A 13,299-nucleotide genomic window follows, 5' to 3' on the forward strand; every position below is an offset into this window, starting at 1 on the left:
TGCAAACCCAGTTTCTAAGTGTACTACACTAGTATATAGCCAAAGGTAGTGTGGGGCTTTTCAAGACGGAGTTGCACTTAAGTCTTAATAACAAAGCCAGGTGGTGGCGGCGGTGTTGGTGCAAGCCTTTAATCCCAGCACTTGAGAGGCAGAGGCAGGTGGATTGCTGTGAGTTCGAGGCCAGCCTGCTCTATAAAGGAAGTCTAGGACAGCCAGCTAACAGCAAAGCCTTGTCTTGAAAAACCAAAAATAAATAAATAAAAATAAAAGTCTTAATAACAGCATACGGGCTGGAGATGGCTCAATGTGTAAAAAAGCTTATCCTGTAAGCATGAGGACCTGAGTTCAAGTCCCCACGACCTAGGTAAAAAACAAACACTTTGGACATCTGTAATCCTAGCATTCCAAGTGGAGATGGAAAGTAGAGACAGGAGAATCCCTGGCAGGTTTCAGGTCAGCTCACTTGGCATGCACAGCAACAACCAGCAGAGACACTGCTTTATACAAGTGTAAAGTGAAGATGAAAGCCTAAGTGTGTCGTCCTCTGACCTCCACGTGCTATGCCATGCATGTGCCTGGATATATATGTCTCACATTATATATAACTTTTGGTAGTTTTGAAGTTTCACTGTTCAAAGAATACAACACATACACAAATTTAAGTGATGAAATATAGATAGATGGGTGTGGTGGGGCATATCTTTTACCCCAGCTGAGGCAGGAGGGACTCTGTGAGAGACCAGCCTGGTCTACATGAGTGAGTTCCAGATAGCCAGGATAGAGAGACACTGTCTCAAAAAATAAAAGGCAGAATAAAAACAAAAGAGATTAAATATAAGTTGTATTAAAATATTTATTGTTTTGAAGCAGAGTTGGAATTTATTAGGTGATTTTAAGTGCTATGATAAAGAGACAGGTGCAAGAAGGAAAAAGTTGCCGGGCAGTAGTGGTGAATGCCTTTAATCCCAGCACTCGGGAGGCAGAGGCAGGTGGATTGCTGTGAGTTCGAGGCCAGCCTGGTCTACAAAATGAGTCTAGGACAGCCAAGGCTACACAGAGAAACCCTGTCTCAGAAAACCAAAAAAGAAAGAAGAAAAAAGTCCCACTGGAAGATGAAGGTGTAGGCTCCTCAGAGGAGAGCAACCTCAATGTATTTATATAAAATTTTTTTATTTAATAAAATATGTTTAAAATAAATGAAAGATTTTATTTTATGTATGTGAGTGTTTACCTGCATGTCTGTCTGCACCACAGGCATGCAGTGCTCATGGGGGCCTGGTGAGGGCATCACATCCCCTGGAACTGGAGTTACAGACATTGTCACTAAGTGGGTGCTGAGAACTGGACCCCCTGTCTTCAGCAACAGCAGCCAGCGCTCTTTGCTGGTGAGCGTATCTCCAGCCCAGGACTTCAGTTTTAAAGTAGAACATGGAAAGTTTGTTTTCAAATAGTCCTTCTAGAATTTCTGTGAATTTTATATAATATTTTATTACCTCATCTTTAAGGTTTCTGTGTTAGCCAGCTTTCTGCCATTAGAACAAAATATCTGAGATAAGTATTTAAAAAAAAAAAAAAGGTGTCATCTGGCTCTCAGTTTGGGGGAGTTGTATTCCTGATCACTTTGCTTCCTTGTTTAGTATCTGGTGAGGAACTCATTATGGCAAGAGCGCATGACAGAGTAAAGTCATGGACATCCAGTCATAGGGGAGGGGAGTAGGGGGAACATGGGAGGGAGGGAGGAATGGAAGGATACAGGGGATGGGATAACAATTGAGATGTAATATAAATAAATTAATAAAATATACATCAAAAGCAGGGGTGGGTGGGGCTGGGGGTGGGCGGGGCTGGGGTGCTAGGCTCTTGTGAACCTGGAGAGCCTGAGTTTGATTCTCAGAGCCCATGGGTAAAGGTGGAAGGACAGAACTGGCTCAGCAGAGTTGTCCTCTGGCCTCAAACCTGCTGTGACCCTCCCCACTGATTAAATAAATAAGTAATAAAACTCCAGGGAGCAACGAGAGGAAGAGGAAAAGGAAAAGGCAGGGTCTCACAGATCTTCTGGGGCACAGCCTTAATGACCTCAGGACCTCCCACTAAGCGTCACCTCTTAAGGCTTGCACCACCACCACATTGCAGCAGGCTAGGGGCAGGCGTTTAACACCTGTTTCTTTTGGGGGCGGCATTCATTATGCAAGCCAGAGCAATGAGGAAACTGATACTGACTGAGGTTAACTAACTTGCCTGTTCTGGGGCAGCACTGAGATTAGCTCCCAGAGTTGCCTGATTCCAAAGCCGTGGTATTTAATCCCCAGGCTCTACAAATAACTGGTTATTTGCTCTGGAGTCTAGGTCACAGCCCAGCAAGCAGCACTTAGAGTCGGATGTGTAGGTTTCTCTTCATTTGCTAAGTACTCTCCCAGCTTGTTACTCTACCCTGAGATACACATTACCTGTTGGCTGTTGATCGCTAAATATTTACTTTAAAATAATGTAAACTTGGGGCTGGAGAGATGGCTCAGAGGTTAAGAGCACTGACTGCTCTTCCAAAGGTCATGAGTTCAATTCCCAGCAACCACATGGTGGCTCACAACCATCTATAATGAGATCTGGTGTCCTCTTCTGGCTTGCAGGCAGGGTATTGTATACATAATAAATAAAGGAATCTTTAAAAAATAAAATAAAATAATGTAAACTTAATTTTCTAAATATTCTTGGGTGAAAAAACCTGATTTGGCCACACTTTATATGAAATGAGCTCTTACGAATCTTTTCTGTTTTTATTACTACTATTGCAAGAGTCACATGTTGATCAGGTGCTCTCAAGTTCTCTTTGTCCAAGGAAGACCTTGAACTTGTGATCTCCTGCCTCCAATTCCTGAGTGCTGGGATTACTGACATGAGCTTCCATGCCTGGTTTCTGTGGTGCTGAGGATCCTACCCAGAGCTTCCTGCACCCCCATAGGCGCAGGTAATATTGACGGCACCTCCATCTTTACTGTGGGCACATCCAGAAGGTCTTTTTTTTTTTTTTTTTTTTTTCCTTTTCTGTGGTTCCAGGCCAAGGCCAGGCCCTGGCTTTTCCTTGTTAGAGTGTTCAGGTCCTTTGAAGGCTTAAGCAGAAGAGGTTTATCAGTCCAGCAAAACTATACCCATCCCACCCTGCCTCATGCCAGGACATGGGTAAGGCGGGAGACTGACAACTGTAATGTCGCCAAGGTAACACATTAGCCAAGAACTGTTCCCTTACTGAAAGAAAGGGTTACCTCATCACACAGCCTAAGCCACGTGGGCCCCTATTGCTTACCTCTGTGATGCAGCATAGGTCATACATTAATGAAGTCAGCTTCTTTATGGTACAGGACCTCCCTGCCCTTCCCTTAGATATATTTAAGGGACGACACCTCACTTTGGCAGAAGCCTTTTACTTTAGGCTCCTGTATACCATGTTGCCTTTTGCCTGCCAGTATTAATACACCTTTTGCATAAAGACTTACTTTTTTTTGTTTTGTTTTTATTTTCATTTTTCAAGACAGGGTTTCTCTGTGTTATCTTGGCTGTCCTCAACTCACTTTGTAGACCAGGCTGGTGTCGAACTCATAGCGATCCACCTGCCTCTGCCTCCTGAGTGCTGGGATTAAAGGCGTGCGCCACCACGCCTGGCTTCTGTATACTCACTTCTAAACATCAAAATTACACCTGAAATTTCGGGGAGATAGAATGGTTAGTAAGTGTTTTCTATACAGGATCTGAGTTCAGGTCCTAGAACTCAAAACAAACTAACAAACGAATGAACAAATATGCATAAACAGTACATTGCTTGGCCGGAATACTCCATAGAGCTTTTTGGGTTTTTTTGTTGTTGTTTTTACAGTTATGGAAAGCTAAGAAACATATACTATATAATTATCTTCATTTATTTACGTAACATTATGTATGTGTTTGTTATAAAAAAGACTCTGGAAAAGTTCAGCTAGGTATGGTGGTGCACACATTTAATCTAGGGACTTGGGAGGTATGAGGAGGGGTCAGAAGTTTAAGGTCATCAGTGCCTAAGAATAGAGTTTGAGGTCAGCTGCTGTACAAGACCCTGTTTTCAAGCGCATGCTTGTATGCACACGCGCGCGCTCACACACGCGCACACTCACGCTGAATCTCAGTGTGGGAGATGGAGGAAGTCCCTCTCGCCCCACTTGCCATGCACAGCTCTCTTGGCCATAATAAGGGTTGTTAGTTTTCCAGAAGCATCAGGAGGACGCAGGCTAGGCGACATGTCTCCTCCAGGATTGTCTCAAAGTGTCGTGGACTCAGCCTTTTCTTGCCTCTGGCCACCTATGCGCCTTGGCTGCTCAGAGTCCCACATCCTGTTTCCCTTTGCTTCTGTCCTGCCTCAAGGAACAGAAGGGGAAGGAACCCACATCCACGCTGCTGTCAGTGCCATTTGTCTAGCAGGCTTGTTCAGGACCAGGCAGGAGGCTAGCCGAGGGCGACTCAAAGTCCTGGCATGTGTCTGTGGATCAACTAATTCGGTTTATTTTCAGATCATATGGTTAAATTTTCAAAATTCATATTAGTTTCAGTTTGGCAGGTTGTAGCATCTCTGTATGCACAAAAAAAAAATGTAGGAGCCAGATTTCATCAAGGTCATTGCCTCAAGCAAGATCAGAGAAGGCATTTAGATCTCAAGATGAGGAAAGGAGGCACAACCAGCTTATACTACATGGATCTCTGAACCCTGGGGAGGGGGCTAACTCAAAGAGCTTTTAATATTAAGCAATCCAAGCATCCCACCCTTGCAGTCACCCTGTCCTCTGTGTGAAGAGGACTGAGCTGGATAACTGTCGCCATTAGCACAGGGTGAGGTAAGTCCTTTCTCATATGCAAGAGCAAATAGAGTTCTGCTTGTGAGTATAACTCGCTGGGAGTCCTTTCCTCTTAGAAAAAAGATGACCTTGATGCTTTCCTAGAAGCACCCAGTTCTCGGGGTTTGCTGGCTTTGCCTTGTCATCAGGGGTGTCCACCGTTCTTAGCCTCTGCTCCTGCCTCAGCTTCCATTCTTTGAGCCTGAGGAGGAGACAGCAGACATGCAGTGGGTTAGTGCATTTGTCTCCTGGTCCATTTACGCATTTCCTTTGCTTCTCATAAATAGTGTACAAAGAAGCCCATGACTTTTGCAAATTAGTAAAGAACAGAAATAGAATAGAAAAACTAGAAAAATAAGTGAAAACTACAAATTTAATTTAGCCTTTCTGAATTAATATTAGATTCGATGAAATTCCAGTCAGAGTCCCAGTAAAACTGGCTTATTTTTTTAAAAACATTTATTTATTATTTATACAGTATTCTGTGTGCATGTATGCCTGCAGGCCAGAAGAGGGCACCAGATCTCATTATAGATGGTTGTGAGCCACCATGTGGTTGCTGGGGAATTGAACTCAGGACCTCTGGAAGACCAGACAGTGCTCTCAACCTCTGAGCCATCTCTCCAGCCCCAGTAAAACGTTTTTGTTAGGCCGGGGGTGGTGGCGCACACCTTTAATCCCAGCACTCGGGAGGCAGAGGCAGGCGGATCACTGTGAGTTCGAGGCCAGCCTGGTCTACAAAGCGAGTCTAGGACAGCCAAGGCTACACAGAGAAACCTTGTCTCAAAAAAACAAAAAAACAAAAAACAAAAAACAACAAAAAAAATGTTTTTGTTTTGGTTTTTGGTTTTTTTGAGACAGGGTTTCTCTGTGTAGCCTTGGCTGTCCTGGACTCACTTTGTAGACCAGGCTGGCCTCGAACTCAGCGAGCCGCCTGCCTCTGCCTCCCGAGTGCTGGGATTAAAGGCGTGCGCCACCACGCCCGGCTAGTAAAACGTTTTTTAATAGTCATCAACAAGCTCACTGTGCAGGAGTTGGCGTCCATAGTCTCAGCTGCTTTGGAAGACTGTGAGGCAAGAGGACTACTTGAGACTAAGAGATTGAAGCCAGCCTGGGTGACACATCAAGACTTCATTAAAAAGAATCAAATTTATGTGGAAAAGCGAGAAAATAAGTAGATTAGCCAAAAGAATTGCGAAGGATGAAGCTGAAGGACTTAGAGGACCTGATTTTAAGTCTTTATGATACAGAGTCAGCAGCATTGACAGAAAACTGATTTGTGATCTCTGATCAATTAAAGGATTGGAAGAGAGATGGCTCAGCAGTTAAGAGCACTTGCTGCTCTTGCAGAGGCCCTGGCTTGGGTCCCAGAACTTGCATCAGACAGCTCAAAGCCAGCTGGGACTCCACTTACAGGACACTCCATTCCCTCTGCTGGTCGTCAGATGCCAGGCACACAGGTGGCATATGCACACTCATGGAGGCTAACGCTCAACACATAAAATGAAAATAAATCTCTAAGCAAAAGAACCGAGGTGCCGGAGGTAAGGTAATATGTAGAGCAAAATGAAAATATTTAAGTAAGAAAGAAAAATGTATTCACATTAATTTTTCTCTTATGAATACTCTCAAAATGAATGTATTTTTTCATTCTTGCCATAACCTCATCTACTCTGTTCTCCAGAAAAATTCTCCCCCTCCCTCCCCCACCTCTCTCAGGATTTATTTATTTAGTATACAGTGTTCTCTCTGCATACATACCTGCAGGCCAGGCCAGAAGAGGGCATTAGATCACATTATGGATGGTTGTGGAGCCACCATGCGGTTGCTGGGACTTGAACTCAGGACCTCTGGATGAGCAGTCAGTGTTCTTAACCTCTGAGCCATCTCTCCAGCCCCTCCAGAGAAATTCTCAAAGGAGAAATGTTACATTTAATGAACTCAATAAAAAATATTATGAGGGCTCTAGGCATCAAATTGGCTCTAGGCAACTTCAACTTCTTTTTAAATTTAAACTAAAAATTATTTTTACAATTATTAATACTTTTATTGTTGGGGGGGGTGTGTGTGTGTGTGTGCACACACACATGTGGAAGTTGGCTCGGGGCTCAGGTCCGCGGGCTTGAGAGGTAAGGTGCTTTTGGCTGCTGAGCTCTCTAGCTGTCTCAAGCTTTATGTGTAACACTCCTCTCAATTGCTGGCCCAGGGAACCTGGGAAGACTCTGAAGGGCTAGCCTTGTGTTTGGCAGTGCTTGTTCCGCAGCATGTTAATAGCCATGGTCTGAAAGTGGAAAGGCGCACACAAGAGGGAAACACGTGGGAGAATAGCACCAAGACATTGGCTTTCAGCCTCAACTCTAAATAAAAGTGAGTAGTGTAAGAGTCGGGGCTTGCCTTCTCTCTCCAAGCCATCTGACCTCCCGCCCACACTCCCAGCTCCTCACTTGAAGTCTTTTTCTAGTTTCCATTATATGTAAAATAAATCCTTTGCCACATTTTGATTTTCTATGTTTGAAAGTAATTTTAATTTTACTTAAAGGCCCTCTGACATTTAGTTTGCGTGTATAGGTATAAAATGAGTAGACAAAGAAAACCTCTGAACTTAGTGCAGAGCCAAAGGTGCTTAGCAGAGGTCATACTTCCCTGTCTCTCCTCACAGAGTGACAATGACTTCTGCTCATCTCTGAGACCTGTGAGAGGCACGTTCTAACACTGCACTGTTGCTCCTCAGTGCTCCTCTCTGAGACGGGTGCCCTACTCACTGCACTGTTGCTCTCAGTGCTCCTCTGTGAGACGGGTGCTCTACTCACTGCACTGTTGCTCTCAGTGCTCCTCTCTGAGATGGGTGCTCTACTCACTGCACTGTTGCGCTCAATGCTCCTCTCTGAGATGGGTGCCCTACTCACTGCACTGTTGCTCTCAGTGCTCCTCTGTGAGACGGGTGCTCTACTCACTGCACTGTTGCTCTCAGTGCTCCTCTCTGAGATGGGTGCTCTACTCACTGCACTGTTGCGCTCAATGCTCCTCTCTGAGACGGGTGCCCTACTCACTGCACTGTTGCTCTCAGTGCTCCTCTGTGAGACGGGTGCCCTACTCACTGCACTGTTGCTCTCAGTGCTCCTCTGTGAGACGGGTGCCCTACTCACTGCACTGTTGCTCTCAGTGCTCCTCTGTGAGACGGGTGCCCTACTCACTGCACTGTTGCTCTCAGTGCTCCTCTGTGAGACGGGTGCTCTACTCACTGCATGGTTGCTCTCAGTGCTCCTCTGTGAGACGGGTGCTCTACTCACTGCACTGTTGCTCTCAGTGCTCCTCTGTGAGACAGGTGCTCTACTCACTGCACTGTTGCTCTCAGTGATCCTCTGTGAGATGGGTGCTCTACTCACTGCACTGTTGCTCTCAGTGCTCCTCTGTGAGACGGGTGCTCTACTCACTGCACTGTTGCTCCTCAGTGCTCCTCTGTGAGACGGGTGCTCTACTCACTGCACTGTTGCTCTCAGTGCTCCTCTGTGAGACGGGTGCTCTACTCACTGCACTGTTGCTCTCAGTGATCCTCTCTGAGATGGGTGCCCTACTCACTGCATGGTTGCTCTCAGTGCGGCTCTGTGAGATGGGTGCTCTACTCACTGCACTGTTGCTCTCAGTGCTCCTCTGTGAGATGGGTGCTCTACTCACTGCACTGTTGCTCTCAGTGCTCCTCTGTGAGACAGGTGTTCTACTCACTGCACTGTTGCACCTCAGTGCTGCTCTGTGAGATGGGTGGATGGTTCTACACTCATTGTTCAGATGAAGATGTGAGGAATAGGACTAGCCTTCCTAGTGACTAAAACAGAGCTGAGTTGAAGCCTAGGTCTTCTCACTTTCATAGAGGACTCTGTACATTAAGGATGGCTACCTTGAGCTAATTAATTTCCCATTGTGTACAGGAGAAAGCTTGCACTCAGAGTCATTAGTGGATTTTGTTGTGGCTACACAGCTTCAGAGTTGCTGCATCCTCTTCCTGTTGAGCATCTCAGAGCTCTGCCTCGGCTGACAGGCCCCTCGGTGTTTGGATGTTTGTGATGTAGTGGGGTCTAGTTTCCTAAAGCGAAGAACTTGGTCTTGTTATTTTCGGTGACTTGAAACATTTAATAAGTGTTCAGTTTTTCTAAATTAGTTTAGTGCCTTGTTCCCAAATGGCTGTTTTTATAAAAAGAACTTGTTGGAAAACAAAAATTGTCTCTTATGATATCCTAGGGCCTAGACATTTAGAGAGGACTGCTTTTGTCCTTTCTGGGTAAGAGCAGCATCCAGTTCTGGTGACTTGTGGAGATCTCTCCAGGCAGGGTCAGTGCTCTGAGTGTGTGCAGCCCTGGGCTCTCTTGCAGCCTGACCACACCACACATAATCCCCACTTACTTTTGTTTCCAGGCCAATGGATTCAGTGTGAAGAATTCTAATACATTTCCAGTCACTGGACATTGAAGAGAAATTATTAACAAAAATCAGTTTTACGTTTGTACTCATAGGAGGAATGGCTGCCCCTCCCTGCACTTGCCCCCTCACTCACTTACCAGCTCTACAGGCTGGGTTCTATCAGCCAGACAGATGAGAGAGCCAAGAACGAGGAGGGCATTGGCTTGGTTACCACCATGACGTTGAGCCAGAGGAGCTTTCTGTTCTCAAGAGTCCCAGTTTCATTGCCCATGAGACAGAGATTAATTGTTGTGACTCCGCTCACAGTACTTCATGCATGGGCTGCTTCTTCATTCTTCAAACACGCCATGCAGGCTTGCAGGACGCTCACAGGCTATTGCTCATCCATGACAAACATCAAAAAAAGTTAATCACCTTGAACTACCACTTACATTCACTCTCATCAACTTTGGTTTATACATGATACCAACTGCTTTGCTTCACACTGACTCAGCCCACACTTAAGGTTTATTTATTTCTGTTGCTGGGCTGTTAGGATTAGAAAACTTGAGATGATAGGCTAAGAGGCTTCCCTTTTGTCCAAGGCCCAGTGCTGGAGCCTGGACAGATGCCTTTAGCAAAGCTTCTGACACCATTTAGGATGTTACGTGTGTGCCCTCTCTATGGTCAGACTGAATAACCACACTAGGATCCTCTCTCTAGTTTCTCTTTTTATCTGTTTTATGCTTATTGCTTCCATTTCCTGTGCTGATTGGGAGCAGCACAATAGTGGCTGGCACTGGCAGCTTGGGTCCACAGGAAACGGAATTGTAGATTGGGAATACAGCTACCCTGGCAGAGTGCTTGCCTAGCGTACATCAACCCCAACATTCAATCCCCAGTTCCAAGTGAGCCACCTGGAATTCTAGCACTTGTGAAGTAGATGCTGAGGGATCAGAAGTTTAAGGTCATCCTTCTCTACAGAGCATGCTTGAAGCCCGCATGGGGTATCTGAGATCTCATATTAAAAAAGAAAAAGAAGAGGGCTGGAGAGATGGCTCAATGGTTAAGAGCTCCGCCTGCGCTTCCAAAGGTCCTGAGTTCAATTCCCAGCAACCACATGGTAGCTCACAACCACCTGTAACGTGATCTGATCCCCTGAGTGCTGGGATTAAAGGTGCGCGCCACCACGCCTGGCCCTTTTTATAGGGTTTATTGACCAGCAATGTAAAAGAAAAGATGCCTTTAAAAAAAATTGGTAAAGATGCTTCAGTCTCTTCATGAATTTATGAACTGAGCTCATTCCCCACTCTCTCTCAGTGTGTGTTCCTTGGGGTCCCTCTGACTTGAATAATTAGGGAAAGTGCCAGCATTAAGTTCTAGGGAATAGACTGCATTGTCAAAATTGTATGGACTTTGAGTCCCAGTTGCTTCACTTCTGAGTGAGGCTATCTGGCTGCCTTGTACTATACATTAGAAGGGCAAACAGAAGTGTATCGACCTTTAGCAAAAGAGATGGCCTCTTGTGTGAGAAAGCGGCTCTATTTCTTTACACCTGTCCCCTGCAAAAGTTGTTCTTACCAGCCTTTGAATATATCAAGGAAGTTATTTCTGTTTTCAGAAAATCATTACTAATTTGGTTGGATTTTTTTTTCCACTTTGATTCTTTTTTTTTAAAACTAGGTCTGATGTAGTCTACTTGGTTTCAGACTCATTATATAGACGAGGGTGAGCCTGACTCATGATCTTCCCTAGTGCTGGGATCACAGGTATGAGCCCCTTTGTTAGGTTTTAACTGTTGGTTCTCAAATTTACTTTGCTGATTAACTTCTTAAGAGTCCTACAACTGACTTCCTGAATAACTTTTTTTTTTTTTTAAGGTTTTTCGAGACAGGGTTTCTCTGTGTAGCCTTGGCTGTCCTGGACTTGCTTTGTAGACTAGGCTGGCCTCGAACTCACAGGGATCCACCTGCCTCTGCCTCCCGAGTGCTGGCATTAAAGGCCTGCGCCACCACCAAACAGGCCCCGGAATAACTTTATACTATACAGCCACTTAGTCAGGTAACATTGTTGGAAATTGACTTGGTTGGACTGATGCATCTCTCTAATGAAGGAATACAATACAGCCAATTGTAAAAACAGAAACAAAGTTCTACAGCTTAACTTTCCAAGTCCCAGATTACTCAGTCAAGAAAAAACCTCAAATAATTTTTACTCCTCCTGTTCATTGGCTTCCTGAGGCACTTCTGTGGTCTGGCACCTCTAAAAAATGTTTCTTGGGACTAAATGTATGCATCAATCAACATGAGATAGATTCCTATTTTGGTTACTCTTCACAGAGCCTTACTCTGTGAGATTGACACCAATTCTTGGCTTATTCACATTCTTGAACTTGAAGTTCATGCATCACTGACATTTAGGGGGAAAAAAACCAGAGATGGAAAAAGCAAAAACAAAAAACCAAAACTCAACTCACTGGAGACATTTCAACAGGCTAAAGTAGGCTGTTCCCATAGCCTGACAACACAAACTCAACGCATCGTACTCTAAAGATGAATTGCAGGTAAATTGATGTCCTACTAGGGTACAAAGGACTTCTAACAACTAACCCTGACCCCTAACACCTAACCCTGACCCTAACCCCTAACACCTAATCCTGACACTAACCCTAACTCCTAACCGTAACCCCTAACCCTAAAGATGAATTGCAGGTATCCTGAATCATAGATATCCTGCTAGGGTGCGAAGGAACCCTAACCCCTAACCCCAACGATAACCCCAACACCCAATCCCTAAACCCTAATACCAACACCAACCTTAAACCCTAACCTCTAACCCTTAACCCCTAACTGTAACCCCAACCCTAACCCCCTAACCCTTAACCCCTAACCCTAACCCTCTAGCCCTAACCCCTTAACCCCTAAACCTTACCCTAGTCCTTTAACCCTAAACCCTAACCCCCTAACCCTAACCACTTACGCCTAACCTCTAACCCTAACCCCCTAAACCTAACTCTAAAGCCCTAGCCCTCTAACCCCTAACCCTAGCCTTCTAACCCTAACCCTAAACATTAATCCTAGCCCAACCCTAGCCCTCTAACCCCCTAACCCTAAAACTCTCTAACCCTAACTCCAAATCATAACCCTAAACCCTAATCATAACCCAAACCCTAACCCAACCCTAACACCTAACCCTAAATTAACCCTAATCCGAACGCCAACCCTAATCCTAAACCCCAACCCTAACCCTTAACCCAGACTGGAGTCCTGACCCTGACCCTAAATCCTAACTCTAAAACTGTAACCCTAACCTTAACCTCTAACCTTAACTCTTCACCCTAAATCCTAACCTGAACCCTGACCAGTAACTCCTAACCTTAACCCTAATCCTAACTCCTAACCCAAATTCTTACCCTATCCCAGAACCCTAACTCTAACCAGCATTGGAAACCTGCATTCACATGCATATAGTGTCACAAAGATACACAGATATCACATAGTTAAAAAGGAAAAAAAGTGTTAAAGAATTAAATTTTTACTCACAAATGATTTTTCGTGTAAGCATTCAATCTTGTAACCCAAGTGTTGAGGCTTGTAACAGAAAGCAACCATGTAGTCTTGAAGTCAGAGAAGCCAATCCTTCACAGGTGCTTCCATTTGTGAAGATGTAGGAAATGCTGTCCTGCTGGGGAGTAGGATTGAGAAGTTTCATATGTGGATTTCTTCCTTCTACCCTAATTAACATTGCAGGTTGAGGATGTGAGCTCTGAGCTTCCTCATGCACCATGACACTTTCCTAGTGACCCCAAATCCCTCTGCAGCCACAACCCAAACCATACAGTTACAAGTGTCCTTAGACACTGTTTTACAGCAACAGAAAATGCACTGATAACACACCCACAGAAATGTACACCTGGATGAGTTATTTTATGTAATTGAAGGAAACGATGGGATCTAGAAGGATTACTTCACTTAAATTCATAGTTCTTTTGTTATGATATTCAATTTTTTTTCTTTTTTCTTTCTTTATTTTAATTAATTTATTCTTG

The 13,299-nt window shown here is 44.6% G+C and overlaps 1 protein-coding gene and 1 long non-coding RNA gene across 2 annotated transcripts in view; one reads left to right on the top strand and one right to left on the bottom strand.

Moving 5' to 3' along the window:
* Positions 1-13,299, top strand: part of LOC311598136 (uncharacterized protein) — a 133,798-nt gene that overhangs the window by 14,631 nt on the left and 105,868 nt on the right. The gene's annotated exons all lie outside the window — the stretch shown is intronic.
* LOC311598151 lies at positions 4,956-9,672 on the bottom strand. The gene is made up of 3 exons (XR_014779497.1): positions 9,410-9,672; positions 6,618-6,767; positions 4,956-5,058 (listed from the first exon to the last, which is right to left on the bottom strand). It is a non-coding gene; the product is annotated as an uncharacterized lncRNA (long non-coding RNA).

This window comes from Acomys minous (assembly GCF_964271855.1).
Source record: "Acomys minous genome assembly, chromosome: 5".
NCBI classification, from domain to species: domain Eukaryota; kingdom Metazoa; phylum Chordata; class Mammalia; order Rodentia; family Muridae; genus Acomys; species Acomys minous.